This window comes from Hipposideros armiger, unplaced genomic scaffold (assembly GCF_001890085.2).
Source record: "Hipposideros armiger isolate ML-2016 unplaced genomic scaffold, ASM189008v1 scaffold_492, whole genome shotgun sequence".
Taxonomy (NCBI): Eukaryota; Metazoa; Chordata; class Mammalia; order Chiroptera; family Hipposideridae; genus Hipposideros; species Hipposideros armiger.
The window spans coordinates 268,296-288,591 of record NW_017731842.1 but is presented as its reverse complement, the minus strand read 5'-3'; the positions used below and the strand labels follow the sequence as shown (position 1 = coordinate 288,591).

General features: G+C 36.4%; 1 pseudogene; it reads left to right on the top strand.

Annotated features, from left to right (window-relative positions):
* Positions 1 to 296: 296 nt before the first annotated feature.
* LOC109395883 (60S ribosomal protein L15-like) lies at positions 297 to 916 on the top strand (annotated as a pseudogene).
* The last annotated feature ends 19,380 nt before the right edge of the window (positions 917 to 20,296 follow it).

Sequence of the window (20,296 nt, the reverse complement as noted above, 5' to 3'; positions counted from 1 at the left end):
TCTATAATTTAGCTGTAATTTTGATATATTCATGGGAGGAGTTGAGTTCAAGATTTACCTAGTCCACTATCTTATGTATTATAATTTTTTAAGGAAACAATTACCCTCATAATGTAAAAAATAAATATTAAGCCAGCAACAAAATTAATTTGGCAATCTAAAATACATTCATATCACCCCCCCCTCCAAAAAATATCAATAAGAGAGAAAGAACAGAAAATCAAAAAAGGAGACAAACAGAAAATAAAAAAGAAAATGGCCCTTTCCATCTGGCTGCAGCCATCAGGTAAGCCAAGATGAGTACTTACAAGTACATCCAGGAGCTATGGAGGGAGAAGCAGTCCGATGTAATGTGGTGTCTTCTCAGGGTGCGCTGCTGGCAGTACCACCAGCTCTCTGTGCTCACAGGCCTCCCATACCCCCCACCCCCAACACCCAATAAAAAATGCAGGCTGGGATACAAGAAAAAGGAAGGTTATGTCATATATCGGATTCATGTGTGCTGTAGTGGCCACAAAGCCCAGCTCCTAAGGGTGTGACATATGGCACGCCTGTCCCTCATGGTGTTAGCCAGCTAAAGTTTGCTGGAAGCCTTCAGTCTGTTGCCGAGGAGTGAGCTGGACACCACTGTGGGGCTCTGAGAGTCCTGAATTCTTACTGGGTTGGTGAAGATTCCACCTACAAATTCTTTGAGGTTATCCTCATTGATCCATTCCATAAAGTTATCAGATGGAAGCCTGACACCCAATGGATCACCAAACCAGTCCATAAGCATAGGGAGATGCGAGGGCTGACATCTACAGACTGCAAGAGCCGTGGCCTTGGAAAAGGCCACAAGTTCCACCATACTATTGGTGGTTCTCGCCGTGCAGCTGGGAGAAGGTGCAATACTCTCCAGCTCCACCATTACCGTTAATATGCATAATGCTTGTAAAATCCTTACCTGATAAACAATTTAGGACATTCAAAAAATGGCATAACCAAACATAACTATATTAGTAACTAATCTGCATTTTAATAATTGAGCCCTCCAATTAAAAAGACAGAGATTGTCATAATAGATAAGAACCAACACAACTATATGCTGTGTAAAACATATAAATTTCAAACAACACACAGAGAGACTAAATGTAAATGTATGGACAAAGACATCACAAAGAGCAAACGTAAGAAGGCTAGAGCAGCTATATTCATATCAGATAAGTGGAATTTCTAAACAAAATGTACTTCTAGAGATAAATAGGGATACTTCATAATACTGAAAGTGTCAATGAAACAGGTAGAAGTAACAGTCTTAAATATGAAAGCATCCAATAAGATAATTTTAAAATACATGTAGCAGAAGTATCATAAAAATGACAGACAAGTTTATACTTAGAACAATAGTATAATTACTTTGATTTAATTGATATTTATAGAATGATATGTCCCACAATTGCAGAATATGTACATTATTTTCAGGTGCATGAGGTATATTTTATCTGTACAGATCATATACTAGCCATGGAGCTAAATGTAAAAAGATTGAATGTAAAAATATTGGAATTGCAAGTAGTATGTTTTCTTGCCCAAATGAAATTAAATTCAAAATGAATAACAATAGAATAAAGAGGTAAATTCCAAATATTTGGAAATTAAAGAACATATTTTCAAATAATATCTGGGTTGAAGAATAAATCACAAAAGAAATTAGAAAGTATTTGAAACTGACTGAGAATGATAATAAAACATATTTAAAATTGTGGGATGCAGCTAAAGCAGTGCTTAGCAGAAATTTTATAGCCTTAAATGCCTGCATTACAACATAATGATATTAAAATAATTAAAAACCAAAGGTCTATGTATTCCCTTTAAGAGATTAGAAAATAAATCATAAATTGAACCCAAAGGAAGGGTGTAAAAAAGAAGAGCATAAATCAATGAAATAGAAAACAAAAGCAATTGTAAAAAAATCAATGAAACCAAAGCTGGTTCTTTGAAAAAATTAGTAAATTTATTACTTTTCAACATCAGAAAGTATTGATTTTTCTGTTACTTCCCTTTTTTCTTTAGGTAGAACTTTGTATCATATTTTCCTTGTATTTGAGTAGTCTCCTGGGTTAGTAAATAGGATATAAGAAAGACATTGGCTTAGAAACAAAACTTAAAATATGAAAAATTTCAGAAACATTATATCTGTTTAAATTTCATTTGCTTGTATTGAGATAAGTTTTAAATGAATTGTGGTTGTTTCAACTATAAATAAAATAAAGGTCATTTTTAAGTCTAGGGTTTACTCATATTAAACAAAAACAGGAGATATACTAAAAAGGTAAGGCAAAAGATAATTATACTACATTAGTTGGACAAATTAGCCTTTGTTGAAATTGATGCAAATATTTATAAAAGATCCTTGAGCTAAGAAAGTTTGAGGAAGGGTGATGATATTAAAATTGGAGGAAAGTAGTATATGTAAAATGAAGATTAATATAGCTGAAGAAGCAAAGGTAGCCTAATTTTGCCTACTGATTCCCTCTTTAAATAGACTCCAATTTGTATCAGCTATGACTATATACAGTTGATCCTGAACCTATAACTAAAATTATTTATTAAGCAATGAGAGCATGTTGCATCTTTGTGAGTTCAATTTTTTTTTCCTCAAGGAAACACAACTTTTAATTTGGCTTCTCATCCCCAAAATTCATTTTATAAAAAAATCATAACAAAAATCAGGATTGATAATTAAACCACTGTATATTTTTATCCGATATATATTTTAAATGCTTACGTATTTTACAAACATTAAGTATGTATAAACAAGCACCCAATATATAACTTGCTCCCTATATTGTTTTTTTGGAGAACTTTTATGCATGGTTTCCATAGGTTGCAATTTTTCAAATATGAATCTAGTGAAGTCTGGTACGAATTTGTCCTCTTTTCTGTAGCAAATATAGGGATCTTTCATTGCTTCAAGGACTTTATAACTGCATTCAAATTTAGGACCATTTAATTTAAAAATGGACATCATTATTCAATGTGCAGGAATGACAAAATTATTTAATGTTAATGTTATCAAAAGTTAAATCTCCATGGACACATTGACCTCTATATTTTTCTGTCTTGCCAATTTACTCAGCACAGCCTCAGGGAAAATTTTCAGTTAGGCAGTGGGGGATCTCAATTTAGGGTATTAATCTTAGGTTTTTTAATGATAAGAAAAATAACAAGTGAAAGCATACAAGCAGAACCATCTGTCAGGGATCATCTATACTATTGTGTTTCTGTGTTACACATAGGTGCTTTAATAAACAGTTCTATGTTTTTATTAAAACATAATTTATTAGAGATATATGTAATCTAACATATAAGAAATGTAAATGTTAGAATAATGCAGTATATTCCAGGTAACTACTTCAAATTTACAAAATCCAAAGACATTTATCTAGTAGGAAATAAACAGTTTCCTTAATCCAATTCTTACAAAACTAGGGAAAAAATAGAACCTTTCTCTTTAAAATATTCTTTCTAATTGTCAATATAATGAACTCTGCCTATCTAATGAATAGAAATAGCTGTCAAAAAAAATGGAAGTATATTAGTAACCCTATTTTTTCAGTTCAAGAGACTTTTTCTAGTGCTTGTTCACACTAATATACACATACATATTTGTATCCATGCACATATACATTTGTGCAATTTACATTGCCCCATTAACCCAAATCTGCAAATGATTTGGGAACAGTGGCATCATGTTATCTATATATTTGTGATGTATTCTGACAGATGAAACAAACATACTGATGAGGGAACACTATGACCCTGGAAAGGATCATTAATTAAAAGCCAAAAAACTTCATATTTTATACATAATTATCTAAGATTTATTCTAAAGTGTCTTCTATGCTATATTGGAAATAGTCTGTAATTCCCATTTGATTTATCTAGGAAAAAGACAGAAAAGTTCTGGTATTTTAAGGTCATTTCACATCATATATGCATAGAAACAATCTTATGTCTTTATGTAAGGTTTTTCAACCATTAACATATGGAGTCATTCTTTAAAAAGTAAAATTAGGGGCTGGCCGAGTGGCTCAGTTGGTTAAGAGCTCGCTCAAGTGTTTGAGCTCTGAACAACAGCGGTTCGAGTCCAGCCCGAGCTGAGCAGCCGCTGAGCTGCCAACAGGTAGCAGGATGGCTCAGCTAAAAAAAAAAAAAAAAGTAGAATTATATACTGGACATTTTATACTATAAGTACTTTAATAATGATCCAGTGATGTTATATGCCAAATTCCTCAGGTGGGACATTTAAAAGCCTAATTTAGTCATATATTTTCCTCTCAGTGTTTTTTTTTTCTCTCTTCTCTTTTTTTCACAGCAAATGTCATCCTTTTTCACAGTTTTGCATGTCCTTATAAGTTAATGGGGTAATTTGTTTATATAAATTGTGAATATATACAAACTAATATTCAATACTTGGTTTTAACTCTGTGGATAGAGTATGTTTTCACCTACCACATTCATCATAAATTTTTTACCCACTAAGATCAATTAGCACATTCTTAAAATATACAGCTATTTATTATTATCTATTTACCCAGCCTTATTTTCAGTGTATTTAGAATGAAGACTATATTCTCCATGATGGTAGAAATTGTATCTGCCTGTACCCTGTCAAATTTTTTATAACTTAGAACATTTTCCTAAGCATACTAGATACTCAAAGAATATTTCTTTAGTGAATTGTTTGAACTTTAAAAAAAATCAAGTAGCTAACAAATTAAAGTTTTTTCTATATGATAGAACATCAAGTAGATGGTCAATGAAACAATTTCAGACCCTGCACTAGTTGTACAGATTTAACCAAGGGAATGGGAGAAGAAGCAAGGGACCATTAGAGCTACAGTAGAGTGGCAAGGAGAAAAAAGTTGAAAATGAGATCAAAGAGGTTAAGGAACAATCACTGACATCTTCAAAACCTTTTTTAGTACTTTAACATTTATTCTGGGTAAAATGGAGTGTTTTGAACAAAGAAATATAATCAGATTTAGGCTTTGAAAGCATTATTTTGTGTTGTATATTGACAGTAAAGTGTATAGATTACAGGTAAATGAAGAGAGACTATTTAGGAAACTATTGCAGTAATCTAGAAGAGAGGTGTTGACAATGACCAATGTATCATAGCATTTCAGGTGAAAGGATGTAGTCACAATCTTAATATATTTTGAAAGTGAAGCCAATGGGATTTCTGAAAGTTTGGCTATGCAGTGTGAGACAGATGAGTCAGAAATGATTCCAAAGTTATTGACTTGAACACCTGGAAGAACAGAATTGATATTGGCTGTGACAGAGAAGGCTATCAGAGGAAAATGTTTTTGGGGAAAGATCAGAAACTAAGTGTTAGACATGTTGAATTAAATATATTTATTAGATGTGCAAGTGGGCATGTCAAGTGGAAACTTCATGTTGGAAAAGGTTTGGTTGGATATATATAAATTAAGTTTTTATCACCACAATGATATTATTTAAAAGCATGACAGGATGAAATAAAGAAAATGATTACAAATAATGAGTATTAATAAAATGAAGAAGAAGAAAGACTTATAGGAGCAATGACTCTAATGAAGCAAGAGGAAATGCTATCTAATATTCATGTAAAAAATGAGGGTTTAGTGGAACCATGGATTGTTCATATACGAGGTCAGACAATTAAGTTGGCAAACTCATCCTAGAAAAAGTGCTACATACCTCATTGTTGAATGTCACTATGGTCACCTTTGAAGTACTTTCCTTGGGAAGCTATGCACTGATGCCAGTGCCTAGTCCACCCTTCAAAGCAATTTTGGAACTCTTTTTCTGGAATGGACATCAGAGCAGTCATCGTATCACCCTTGATGTCCTGAATGTATGTCACCAAAATGTCTTCCTTTCAATATTTCCTTTATCTTCAGGAAAAGAAAGAAGTCATTGGAGGCCAGATCAGGTGAGTAAGGAGGGTGTTCCAATACAGTTATTTGTTTACTGGCTAAGAAATTGCTCTGAGACAGTGCTGTGATAGCTGGTGTATTGTCGTGATGCAAGAGCCATGAATTGTTGGCAAACAGTTCAGGCCATCTAACTTTTTCACACAGCCTTTTCAGCATTTCCAAATAGTAAACTTGGTTAACCGTTTGTCCAGTTGATATAAATTCATAATGAATAATCCCTCTGATATCAGAAAAGGTTAGCAACATTGTTGCAACAAGTTCACGAACTTAATTGTCAGACCTCCTATTGTAGTAGGCAATAAAACAGTGTGGTTGCAGGGGTTGGGAGGTAGATAAGTCAGGATACATAGATCTGTGGAAGTTCTCTTGATTTCTTCAATTTTCTCAGTAAAATAGGAAGCAAAGTCATGAATTTAGTGTGAGAATGTGTCAAATGTTTGAGGAAGAAAAGAGAACATAAAAAAGTCTCCTAAGACAGTGGGAGAGGTAACTGATTAGGAAGTTCTCCATAGATGATTGCCTGGAAGCATCAAGAGCTCAACTGAGGGCCAGCCGAGTGACTCATTGTTTGAGAGTTGGCTTGGGAGCGCAAGTTCTAAGCAGCAGAGCTGCTGGTTTGGATCCCACATGGGCCAGTGAAGCTGCGCCCTGTACAGCTAAGATGGTGAACAACAGCTTCACCTGGAGCTGGGCTGCCGTGAGTGGCTGGCAATGGCATAGGTGGCAGTGGGGCTGCAGTGGGCTGCCATAAGCTACTGTGTGTGGCCGGTAGCCAGCAGCCAACGAGAGCTGCTGTGAGCTGCCGTGAGCTGCTGTGATCCTCCATGAGTGGCCATCCATTGGCCAGCGACCCATCTGCCTCACCTGGGAAGAGCGCAAGGATAATACCAGCATGGGCTAGTGAAGCAACGTCCTCCACAACTAGACTGAAGAACAAAAGGAAAGCAACGTGTCTGTTTCCCTTCCCTGTTTCCCCAATGCTGTTCCCTCCCCCAATAACCCAATAAAATCTTTAAAAAAACAAAAAGAGTTCAACTGAGGTTTAGATTCACACGTGTAAAGTGTTGAAGTGAGGTCATTCAGCATGGATGTGTTTTTCTTCAGCCACAAGTGAGAAGACAGAATTGGATTAGACTGTGTCATGGTTTTACTAAATAAGTATAAAGAAGAAAACAAAGTTGAGAAGTCAAGAGAATAAAAGTGAGTAATTAAAATATTGACACTGAAAATTAAAGAAAAGAGAGAGGAGACATCAAGGAGTTGCAGAAAAGTGAAAAGATTAAGATAAATAACAGTAAATGAAAGGTCACAGCTTTGTTAAAGAATTCCTGGAATTGGGCTAATTGATGGAGTTGTAAAGAAAATAGATGGTGGTCAGCAAGTAAAAAGCATAAAATTAAGATTATGGGGGTGGGGGGCGGCAGCTGAGTGGCACATTGGTTAAGAGCTGGCTTGGGACACCAGAGGGCCCTGGTTCGGGTCCCACATATGAGGGCCAGTGACAATGCCCTCTACAGCTAAGATGCTGAACAACAGCTCGACCTGGAGCTGGGCTGCTGTGAGTCAGCGGTGACGGTGTAGGCTGCAGCTCCTGCTGCAGTGGGTTGCCATGGGCTACCGTGTGTAGCCAGCAGCCAGCGTGAGCGGCCAGCAGCTGCAGTGAGCGGCCGTCCAGAAGCTGGCCACTGATCTGCCTCGCCCGGGAAGAGCGCAATGATGGTGCCAACTTGGGCCAGTGAAGCAACATCCTCCACAACTAGATTGAAGAACAAAAGGACAGCAACTTGTCTGTTCCCCTTCCCACAATTCCCCAGCACTGTTCCCATCCCCCCAATTCCCCAATTAAAAAAAAAAGATTATGGGGGATTGTATTTGTTGGTCATAAAATGTTCTAGGTTATTACAGTATGTGATAAATTGAGAAACTGATAAACCTCTATATTGGAAAGATTACCTGCATGTGTAATGAAACTGAAAAAAAATAAGATAAGAGTATTCTTGGAGTAAGGGACTCTAATCTAGGAGCAAAATGTTTGAAAATTTATGAGAAATTACCAAAGGACAGGCAGATGACCACAGCAATAAGTAGTGGGTGGTGTAATGTGTTGACATGAGAGAAGGAAAGAGGAGAGAAAATAGATTGAAAACTGAAATGAAGAGCAAGAAAGATGCTTAGCATCCCTTCAGGTCCAGTAATATGAAGACTCTTTGGGAAATCAAAAGCAAAGCACAACAAAACAAAATGGCCATTTTAAAACGGTAGCCAGATTCCTGTTAGAATAATAACACATACAGGGCATGAAAAAAGAGGTTAAGAATATACATTTTGTTTTGTTTTGTTTTTAAGATGTTGGGATAGGAGGCCCAAAAAGCATAAATGAAGTGCTTCCAGAGTTAGGGAGGATATGAAAAAGGAACACAATGGGGCCATGCGTGATGTAATTGGAGTAGGTTTCAGGATGTGTGCAGAGACTGAGAAACTGGGACCCCTTAGAGTGGAATGGCATTAACAGAAATAAAGGGCATAACGGGGTTTCAGTTATGGTGGGACTCAAGACAGATAATGGTGAACAAGCTGTCAATAATGTGATTGATTACTTCAAATCTCTCTTTATTCATGATGACTTGGGTTAGATGCCAAGAGGAGGCATTAATAAGGAAGGGACTATGAAGATATACTTAGGAAATGTTCCTAATTGGCCTATCTCCTGACCATGTGATTTCTTACTGGAAGCTAAAAAGGGTGAATTTTCATTCACACATTCAATATTAACCAGTTAGCTTTATTCAGTTTGTTAATAAAATATTGTTAATAAAGGCATGATTTCAACATTTATTTTCAATTATTTTCTTCAGGTTTGTTTGTTATAGTTATACAGCAGTTATTTATTTAGACTATAAACTATTGTGTTAACTCTTACACCTACTGAGTATTTTCTTCCCAAGATTCTAAACGGCTAACCAAGTCTAATATGCTCATATTGTACCTTAAGTAAATAGTTATCATGACATGCAAATTTTTCACCCATATTTTCTATTTACTTTCTTTCCATGCATCATTTTAGTGTCTCCTTGAAGAAATAAAATTTATTCCTTGTTGTGAGCTAAAATGAGATACAGGACACTTCAAACTTGTCAGCAATTTATTTTCTCCCTATACTTTTCAAAATAAATTATATTATTTTCTCACTGGACTTTCAATAAGAAACAAGACTAGAATAAAATAAAATAACATCATCAAAAGCACCAAATATATTATTTAAACTCCCTAAATACATTTGAATTACTGGAATTTCAGGAAGCCTGCGAGTTTTTACAAAGTTCCTGAAGGAAAATTTAATATTGTAAATTAAACCATAAACAATGTTACTTCCGTCTTATAGAAGAATTCAATAGGTGAGACTAGAGTACAAACTTATGTTCCTTAATATTTCATCACAGCATATCCTATTACTCCAAAAAGAACTGGACACTTTGTTTATTTTTTGTCTAGAGCACATTAAGAAGTAGTAATTGTCACAAATAAATTATGCTGCAGTTGGAAAGAAGGAAACTCTAAGGTCCAGATATTACACGGAGTCTTGTTGTGATGACAAATAAACAGTTTTTTCCCAACTTCAGTATGGCAAGTACTTTACATGCAAGTTTCGATAGCAATTTAAAATTGAAATTTTGCTTCTAACTTTCTGTGCAGTACACACGTTACCACTGATGTTAGATAAACTTGTTAATAGGTGCAAGGACTAGAAAATAGTGGGTGATTAGTTTTTTAGATTGAGGGTTTCATGAAATGTATTTAACCCCATTATTGAATCCAAAATTAGGAAGTCATTATGATATCATTAGGTAAAGCAGTCCCTTTCTAATCACATAATATTGATGTCAGTGGTCTTGATATATGAATACTTAGTGCAATTACATAGTGTTGTGGAAACAATTTGTTATATTCCTTATAAAACTGGATTAGTATTTCCATTTGTTATCATGTATTGGGCATTTGCCCTGAATATACATACAAAAGGAGACAGACTATTGGAGTTCATCAATAACATCTGAATACACATTTAATTTATGAACTTTAAAAATTAGCATTCTTTGATTTCACTTCCAAGAACTGTTGTATCACTTAAAAAATAAAATGTCTAATGTCAATCATAAAATAAAAATAGAAATATAAAATAAAATATACGTTGAACTTGGACATTTTACTGTTAACTACGTAGCCATTGAATCTTTTCAATTATGTAAAAATTCAATTATAGCCTGTCTCAACAAAATATACCAAGAAAGGTGTATATTTACATACCAAGAAAAAAGGCACATTGATATTTTATAACATTTGCAGATTGAGTCATCTTAAAGCTTTTTCTGTTTGACCACACATATTCTAAGCATATAAAATTTATATTTTCAGAAAATGCATGAAAGTATCAATGTAGTTTGGGATCGCATTTGGTATCATCTTCAAAATTCAATTCCGTATTTTGAAACTTTTTATAAATTTATACATGATACTCATTTCTAGATATACAAATTTGTGCTTATGTTTCATTTTTCATTCTAAAGGCGGTATCCTGGTACCCTCTCTCATTCATTTCCTCATGATTAAACTACTCAAGAGTTAATTACGCAGCAGATATTTAATTATTTATTTATTTGTTTTTTAATTTTTTAGACTATAAGTCATTTTTTAGTCTCAATGTAATTCATTTTGCCTTTAATCTCTCTAATTTCCTGCTCCCCAACACAGACACACACACACACACATTTTCTGTCTTGTTGTTTTTTCTAACTTCCTAGGTTTAAAATTCAGCTCAGCTACTTTAAACTTCCTTTGTTTCCTGATTAATTTATTAAAGGATATACATCTCATTCTGCATACTCTTTGACCATGCTTCATAGATATTGATATATGTGATGGTGAATTTTATGTATCATTTTGGCTGGGCCAGATATTTCAGTGCCCAGATATTTGGTCAACATTATTGTAGGCGATTCTGTGAGAGTGCTTTTGGATGAAATTAAGCATTGCATAGTAGACAGTGTAAAGCAAATTGCCTTGACTAGTGTGGGTGGGCACTATCCAATCAGTTGAAGGTCTAAATAGAACATTGGCTGCCCCAAGGAAGCTAGAATTTTTCTGGCTGACTGTCTTTGAACTGGGGCAGTGACTTTCCTGCTGCCTTTAGACTCAAATTAACACTGGCTCTTCCTGAGTCTCGAGTCTGCCAGCCTTCAGACTGGAAATACACTATCGGTTCTCCTGGTTTGCAGGCCTTCGCACTTGAACTGGAACTGCATCATCAGCTATCCTGGATTTTCAGTTTTCCAATTCACCCTGAAGGCCTGGGGATTTGTCAACCGTCACAATTATGTGAGCCATTTCTTTATAATAAGTCATATCTATTATATATATACACACATGTTATTGGCTCTGTTTTTCTGGAGACCCCAGACTAATACAATATATAATGATCTCATTGTAGTTGATTCTTAAATATATTATAATTCTTGGTTTAACTTCCATTTGCACCTAACAAAGTGCCATTAAAGAAAGTATTATTCTTTTAAAATAATTCTAAATATTAGAAATCATACAAATGATTATTATTTTACTGTTTATTTATGATTACTTTTTATCTTTTAATTGCATTATGATCAAAGAATGTGGCTTATATAGATTTCAAGTTTTGAATTTTATGAACATTTTCTTTAGAGTTTAATATTCTTCATCTTTGCTGAATTTAGGAGATGGATCTTTTTAGTTCACGATGTCATCTCACCATCTCTCAGCTCAGCTTCCTGCAATGTTGGCTTCATTCTCAATTAGGTTTCCTGCACAACGTGCTTTCTGGCAACTTTAGAGACAGCATTTCCTCCCTTTCAAGAGTCACAGCAGAATCCTCAAGATTGTCATTGCATTACATTGGTTCTGATACCTAAAACTTCTCATAAGTAGTCACTGTCATCAGATAGATATAATCTTCTGTTTAAGCCAGGATGAATCACATGCTCAGTCTTGGAATTGAGAGAACAATCAATGCCACTGGAATCATATGGGCTAAAATTAAGAAGGGGTTTACCCAAAGAAAAATTAAAGTTCAATTTTCAGATGAATGAATGGATACTAATAGGTAATACAAACAAACAGGTAAACAAAAAGCAAATATACATTATCATAGTCATGGTCAAGAACATGCAAAAGTACAGAGGACATAAAATGAAAAATAAAAGGCTATTCCTTCTAACCTCCAAGTCACACTGCCCAGACATCATACATGTTAACAGACACACTGCTGACAATTTTCTATTCAAACATGCATGTTACTGAATAATAACTTGAAATATAGTATTGTTTTTCCTTCTTGAGTTCTTTCCCTTCTCAATTCTGTAAGCAGATAGCTAATTCTATGCATTATTGACTCAAGGAATATACAGGAGGATCCCAAGAAAATTGGAAACCTGGGAACTACTTCCCAGCAGCACTGCCAGAGTCTAAATGAGCACGTTGCCACTTACTAGCTATGAAACCTTGAGTGTGTTAAGATGGCTGTACAAACTATCCCTTATCTGTACAATTGATACCATAACATAATAGTAATTTCTTCATAGGACTATTATGGGCTTAAATAATTTAGTGTATAAAAATATCTAAGGATAGTGTCTGACACATATATGTCACGTAAGTGTTTTATCATCATCATCAATACTGATGTTATTATCATTATTTATATTTTAAGGCCTCTATAATCCTGGATGATGATGGATTCTCAGGGGAATGCTGTGTAGACAAGTGATCAAGGAAAAATGGAGCCCCCAAATATCAAGATATTACTTAGTGATCTCTTGGAATTATGATGGGACATAGAAAAGATAAGAGCTAAAGTTTGTTTGATAGTATTGTTTAGTCATTTATTTTCTCTATCAGTCTGGTAGAATAAAACCTCAAGAAACAGAAATTAAGTTCTTATAAAAACTAAATTTCTATTTCTGGCACACACAAACAAAAGTGATATTATAGCATCCATACTGTTTTATATCATATCCTTTCATATATGAGTATATCTTGGACAACAATGTCTGTATATTTATATATAAACTTACCTTACTATTTTAGACTGTTGAACACTGTTTGATGCTTGGGAGGATGAATTTAACAATTTATCCCATTCCACATATTTTTAAGCAATAAACCATTATTTTTACAATGGTGTACATTGTAAAATGCTTATAATATACATTGTTATGGACTGAATGCTTGTGCCTCCACCCCCAAAATCATATGTTGAAACCTTAGCACACCTATGTGATGGTATTAGGAGGTGGGGCCTTTGGGTCAGATGAGCTCTTAAGAGTGGAGCCCTCATGAGTGGAATGCCTGACTTTATAAGAGTTATAAGTGAGCTTGCTTCCTCCCTTTGCTCTCTGTCGTGTGAGGACACAATGAAACATTGGCAATTTGCATGCCAGAAAGGGCATAACCAGAACCCAAGCGTGCTGGCACTGTTCTCAGACTTCTAGCCTCCAGAACCTGTGAGGAATAAATTCCTGTTGTTTGTAAGCAATCCAGTATATGATATTCTGTTATGGCAGCCCAAAGTAACTCAGACCATTAAAACAAAACAAAAATTAACCAGTCTGACTCACATATAATTAATGTTAATATATTGGTATATTTTTCTCATTTTTTTCTTTGTGTACACACAATATGGTTTACTTCATACAAATGGAGATTAGTCTGTATATACCATTTTTATATTGCAGTTTTGGGAAGTTTTCCATTTTTTTAGAGCTTAATTTATATATATATATTTCATATACCATAAAATTCAACCATTGAAAGTATAGATTTAAGAGATTTTAGTGCACCATTATCATGATCTAATTTTACAACAATATCTCAAAATGAAATCCTGTACTCATTAGAGGTCACTTCCTATTCTGACTCCACCCCAACTCTAAACACCCACTAAGCTACTTTCTATCTCTGGAATTGAGTATTCTGAATATTTCATATGAATTAAACCATACAATATGTGTTCTTTGTCATTAATTTATTTCACTTAACCAACTTTTGAAGATTGATTCATGTTCTAGAATGTATCAGTAGCTTATGTCCATTTATTGCCAAATAATATTCCATTGTGCAGATATACCACATTTTATTTTCTCTTCATCAGGTGATAGGCTTTTGGGTTGTTTCCAATTATTAGCTGTTATGACTAATGCTGCTAAGAATATTTGAAGACAAGTTTTGTTTAAATGTATGTATTTGCTTCACTCATATATACACCTAAAAGGAGAATCATTGGGGCATATGATATCTCTATGTTTAGATTTGAGAAAATGCCAAATTGCTTTTCAGTGCAGTGGCACCATTTTACACACCAATCATCAATGTACAAGGGTTCAAATTTGTTTGCATCATTATCAACACTTGCTGTTGTCTGCCCTTTTGATTATAGCCATCTTAAGAGGGTGAGAAATGGCAACGTATTTGGTTTTGATTTGCATTTCTCTAATAACTAATGATGTTCAACATCTTTTCTTGAGTTAATTGGACACTTGTACACTATTTTTTTTCCAAGCATCAATCATACTTGGGCACTTATTTTATTTTTTACTTGTACACTATTTTTGCAAATGTGTCTATTCCATTCTTTAAGTCATTTTTTACTTGTTTTATTTTATTTTTTATTGTCGAGTTGTAAGCATTTCTTATACATTCTAAATACTAGTCTTTTATCAGATATAATGATTTACAAATCTTTTATCCCATTATGTGTGTTGCCTTTTCACTTTCTTGATGGTACCATTAAAAGCACAAAAACTTTTTAATTGTAATGAAGTCCAATATATCTATTTTTTGTTGTTGCTCAACATTGCATATCTAAAAAAAAACCTTGCATAATCAAGGTTGCAAAGATTTACTTGTATGCTTTCTCCTAGCAGTTTTATAATTTTACTACTGTACTTACACTTAGTTATATTATCCATTTTTAGTTTTATTTTAATTTTTTGTGGTGTGGAGTGTGTGTGTGTGTGTGTGTGTGTGTGTATGGTGTAAGTAGGTGTCCAAATTCATTCTTTTACATGTAAATACACAGTTGTCCCAGCATGATTTGAGAAATGACCTTTTTTCCCTATTAAATTATCTTGGCACCCTTGTCAAAAGTTAATTAGTTGACCTTAAATATGAGGGTTTATCACTGGATTTTCAATTCTATTTTATTGATTTATCATTATGTCAGTATTTTTATGCCAGTACCACATTGTCTTGAAAACTGTAGTATGTTGTAAATTTTTTAATCAGAAAGCTTGACTCCTCCACATCTGTATATTTTCAAGATTGATTTGGGTTGATTCTAGGTTGATTCTGAGTCTCTTATGTTTCTATATGAATTTTAGGATCAGTTTGTCAATTTCTATAAAAAACACATCCAGGATTTTGATATGAATGGCATTGAATCAGTAGATTGATTCATGGAGAATCAACTCTGTTAAGTCTTCTGGTTCATGAAATAGAATTCTTTCCATTTATTTAGGTATTTTAAGTTTCTTTTGGCAATGTTTTCTAATTTTCAGTATACAAGACTTGCACTTCTTTTAAAAAATCTGTTACTATGTATTTTATTCTTTGTGCTGCTATTATAAATACAATTACTTAATTTCAATTTTGTATTGTTCTTTGCTAGCATATGTAAATATAATTATTTTTTTAAAAGATTTTTATTAAAGGGCCGGCCGAGTGGCGCAATGGTTAAGAACTGGCTTGGGACACCAGAGGGCCCCGGTTCGGATCCCACATATGAGGGCCAGTGACACTGCCCTACACAGCTAAGATGCTGAAACAGCTCAACCTGGAGCTGGGCTGCCGTAAGTCTCCGGCGACGGCGTAGGCTGCAGCCCCTGTGGCAGTGGGTTGCCATGGGCTACTGTATGTAGCCAGCAGCCAGCGTGAGCGGCCAGCAGCCAGCGTGAGCAGCCAGCAGCCGCAGCCAGCAGCCGCAGTGAGCGGCTGTCCAGAAGCCAGCGACTGATCTGCCTCGCCCAGGAAGAGTGCAATGATGGTGCCAGCTTGGGCCAGTGAAGCAACGTCCTCCACAACTAGACTGAAGAACCAAAGGACAGCAACTTCTCTGTTCCCCTTCCCCCAATTCCCCAGCACTGTTCCCCTCCCCTCAATTCCCCAATAAAAATCTTTAAAAAAAAAAAAAGATTTTTATTAAAAGTATAGTTAGCATACAATATTATGTTAGTTTCAGGTGTACACAATAGTTATTCAACATTTATATACCTAAAGAAGTGATCACCATGATAAGTCCAGCAACCATCTGACACCATACCATGCTATCACAACATTATTGACTATATTCCCTATGTTGTACATTACATCGCCATGACTTATTGTTTTATACCAGAAAAGTTGGACCACATATTGCCCTTCACCCTCTCCCCCTTTTTGATTTTACAGTTACACTTCATTTTCAATATTATTTTATATTGATTTCAGGTCTACATCATATGATTAAACACTTATACCATGTTTCCCCGAAAATAAGACCTAACTGGAAAATAAGCCCTAGCATGATTTTTCAGGATGCTCATAATATAAGCCCTACTCCAAACATAAGCCCCAGTTAAGATTGTCAGCTAGACATGACTGTTTGAATAAATATAGATTTTTGTACATGAATAAGTGAATAAATGTAGATTGTTAGAGCAAAAATTAATATAAGACCCAGTCTTATTTTTGGGAAAACATGGTATAATTTAAAAAGTGATCCCCTGACTAGTCTAGTACCCATCTGGCTCTATACATAGTGATTACCATATTATTGACTATATTCTCTATGCTTTACTTTACATCTCCATGACTACTGTGTAACAACCAATTTGTACTTTTTTTTTAAAGACTTTTATTGGGGAATTGGGGGAAGGGGAACAGACAAGTTCCTGTCCTTTCGTTCTTCAGTCTAGTTGTGCAGGACGTCGCTTCACTGGCCCAAGTTGGCATCATCATTGCGCTCTTTCCGGGCGAGGCAGATCAGTCACTGGCTTCTGGATGGCCGCTCATGGTGGCTGCTGGCTGCTCACGCTGGCTGCTGGCTACACACGGTAGCCCATGGCAACCCACTGCAGCAGGGGCTGCAGCCTACGCTGTCACCAGTGACTAATGGCAGCCCAGCTCCAGGCTGAGTTGTTGTTCAGCATGTTAGCTGTAGAGGGCGGTGTCACTGGCCCTCATATGTGGGATCCGAACTGGAGCCCTCTAGCATCCCAAGCCAGCTTTTAACCAACACGCCACTCGGCCAGCCCAATTTGTACTTCTTAATCCCTTCTCCTTTTTCACCCACCACTCCAACTCTCCTCCCATCTTGCAACCATTAAAATGTTCTCTGTATATATGAGCCTGTTTCTGTTTTGTTTGTTTTGTTTTGTTCTTTAGATTGCACATATAAGTGAAATCACATTGATGTGTCTTTCACTGTCTGACATAATCCATTCAGCACAGTACCCTCCAGGTCCATCCATGTCACCACAGGTGGCAAAAACCCATTCCTTTTCCTGGCCGAGCAATATTGTACTGTATATATGTACCACCTTCTCCTTATCCAGTCTGTCAACAGGCACCCAGGCTGCCTCCACATCTTGGTCATTGTAAACAATGCTGCAATGAACATATGGATGCATATTTCCCCTCGAAGTAGAGTTTTGGGTTTCTCTGGATAATTACCAGGAAGTGGGATTATTGGGTCCTTCTTTGTCTCTTTTATATAGCCTTTGTTAATCTAGGCTGCTGGTGATTCCTTCTAGTGCATTCTTCATTTCCGTTATTGTACTCTTCACTTCTGACTGGTTCTTTTTTGTGGTTTCTGTGTCCTTTTTTATACTTGCTATCTCTTTGTTTAAGTTCTCAATAAGTTTCTTGAACATCCTTATATGCATTGTTTTGAACTTTATATCTGATAGGACGCTTGCCTCCATTTAGTTTAGTTTTTTTTTCTGGAGTTTTCTTCTATTCTTTCATTTGGGACGTATTTCTTTGTTTCCTCATTTTGGACACCTCTCTATGTTTGTTTCTATATATTAAGTATGGCTTCTATGTCTCTCAGTCTTGCCTGGGTGGCCTTATGTAGTAGGGGTTCTGTGGGGCCCAGTTGCTCATCCTCCCTGGTCACCTGTGCTGGGTGCTCCACGAGTGTCCCTTGCGTGGGTTGTGTGTGCCCTCCTGTTATAGTTGAGCCTTGATTGCTGTTGGCATGTCAGTGTGTGGTATTAACCCTCAGGCTGACTGGCTGTGTGGGGTTTGGCCACATCCCCAGCTTATGGGCTGCTGTGCGGGGGACTTACCCCATGGAGCAGGATTTGCCCCAGCAGGCTCTGGTGCCTGTTCAGACCACCCCTTGTGTGTGCCACTTGTGGGGATAATTGGGTGGTGCTCTGCTGTGGTCTGAAGCCAACCTCCAAGTATGTTGGTTCTGGGGCCTCTTGGGAAGAGCTCTGGTGCAGGCCCAAGTCAGCCGCTGCCTCTGGCCAGTTGGGGACAACTGGGTAGGAATTACAAAGCTATCCACGGATTGTTGCTGCCTGTGCTGTACCTGGAGATGTATGGGAGAGGCCATGTTGTAAACCAAGGATGTCTACCACCAGAACAGGGCATGGGGTGGCTCTGCAAAAAGCCAGGACATCCCAACGCCTGCTGCCACCTGCTGGCTCATGTAAGGTTCAGCCACTGATAGAGCCTCATGTGATATAAGTTGGGTGAGGCAGGGTCTCAGTGAGTCAGCAGGGCAGAGCTGTGAAGCTCACCAGGCCAATCAGATTCAGAGTTGACCTGTGGAGGTGGGCTCAACACAGCAAAGATGGTGCCCACCTTCCGGCTGCACAGGAAGACAGCTCCACGTAGGGAGAATGGGGACTATCCCTCCAGTCCTTGCTCTGAAGTTACACAACTCAGTTACTCCCCATATGTCTCCAATGCCCCAAGTCACTATCCCTCCACTGGAGCCCAAGGTGAGTGCCTGTGAACGAATGAGTCTGTGTGCAGACCCTTTAAGAGAATGGCTGGGTTTCCCACTGCCTTCCGTCCCACCTGAATGGTTGGAATCTGCACTGCTTTTCACAGCCAGATGTGGTGGCTCCTCTTCCCAGCACCTGTACTCTAGACTAAGGAGCCTGGTGTGACTATTTTCAAATGCTTTTTTCATATCTATTGGTATTGTAATGTTTTTATCCTTCATTCTGTTAATATAGTAAATCACATTTATGGATTTGCATATGTTAAGGATTTCCCCCTTTTTAGAAGTGCACCAAAATCATATTAAATTAGAGCCCACCCTACTGATCTCATTTTAACTTGATCTCTGTAAAGACCATATTTCCAAATAATGTAACATTCTGAAGTACTAAGACAAGACTTCATATAAATGTTGGGAGGACACAATCCAACCCACAAATCTCTGCTCCCTGGTCTCTCAAAATTCATGTCTTTCGCATGCAAAATACAGCCACTCCATCTTAACATTCCCAAAAGTCTTAACCCACTCAAGCATGAACACTGAGTCCTACATCTCTTATCAATATCATCTAGGTGAGGTATTATTGGGGCTCAAGGTATGATTCTTCCTGAGGCAAAATTCTTCTCCGATTGTGAATCTTTGAACACAGACAGCAAATCATTTGCTTCCAATATAAAATGGTGGGACTATAGAATAAACATTCCCATTTTAAAAGGAAGAAATCATAATGAAGAAAGGGGTCAGGGGTCCCAAGAAAGTCTAAAATCTAGCAGAGCAAATGTCATTAGATTTTAAAGCTTAAGACTATCTTTAGCTGAGATGAGTAGCAAAATATACTATACTCCAGGACCACTGGGTAATGGCTTTGTCCTCTGAGCCTACAGAGGTGGCTACCTTGCCTGTTTAATCTGTGCTCTCTGGGCCTGTGATGACAGTGGCAACTTTACAAGCCTCATCTCTGGCTCAGCCCACAAAGTCATTCTTTCTTCATTTTCTTTTATCTCTGTCTCTTTCAATCCAGGTAAATAGTGTTTCTACTAGTATAAAATTGTCAAAATTATGTGTTGTTGTCTCATGCAATTCAGAGGTTTCAGGCTATCAGACAAAGAAGTTCTCCACAGATATTTCTGGAACAAATGCATCTCTATCCTACCTTGTGCTGAGAAAGTTGATTTGATCCATGAGTCACACATGAGCTCTCTTGTTTTTTGGGGTTTTGGATTTTTTTCTTTAAAAAAGTTTTTAAAATTTATTTTTCAATTACAATTAACATGAAATATTATATTAGTTTCAGGTGTACAGCATATCT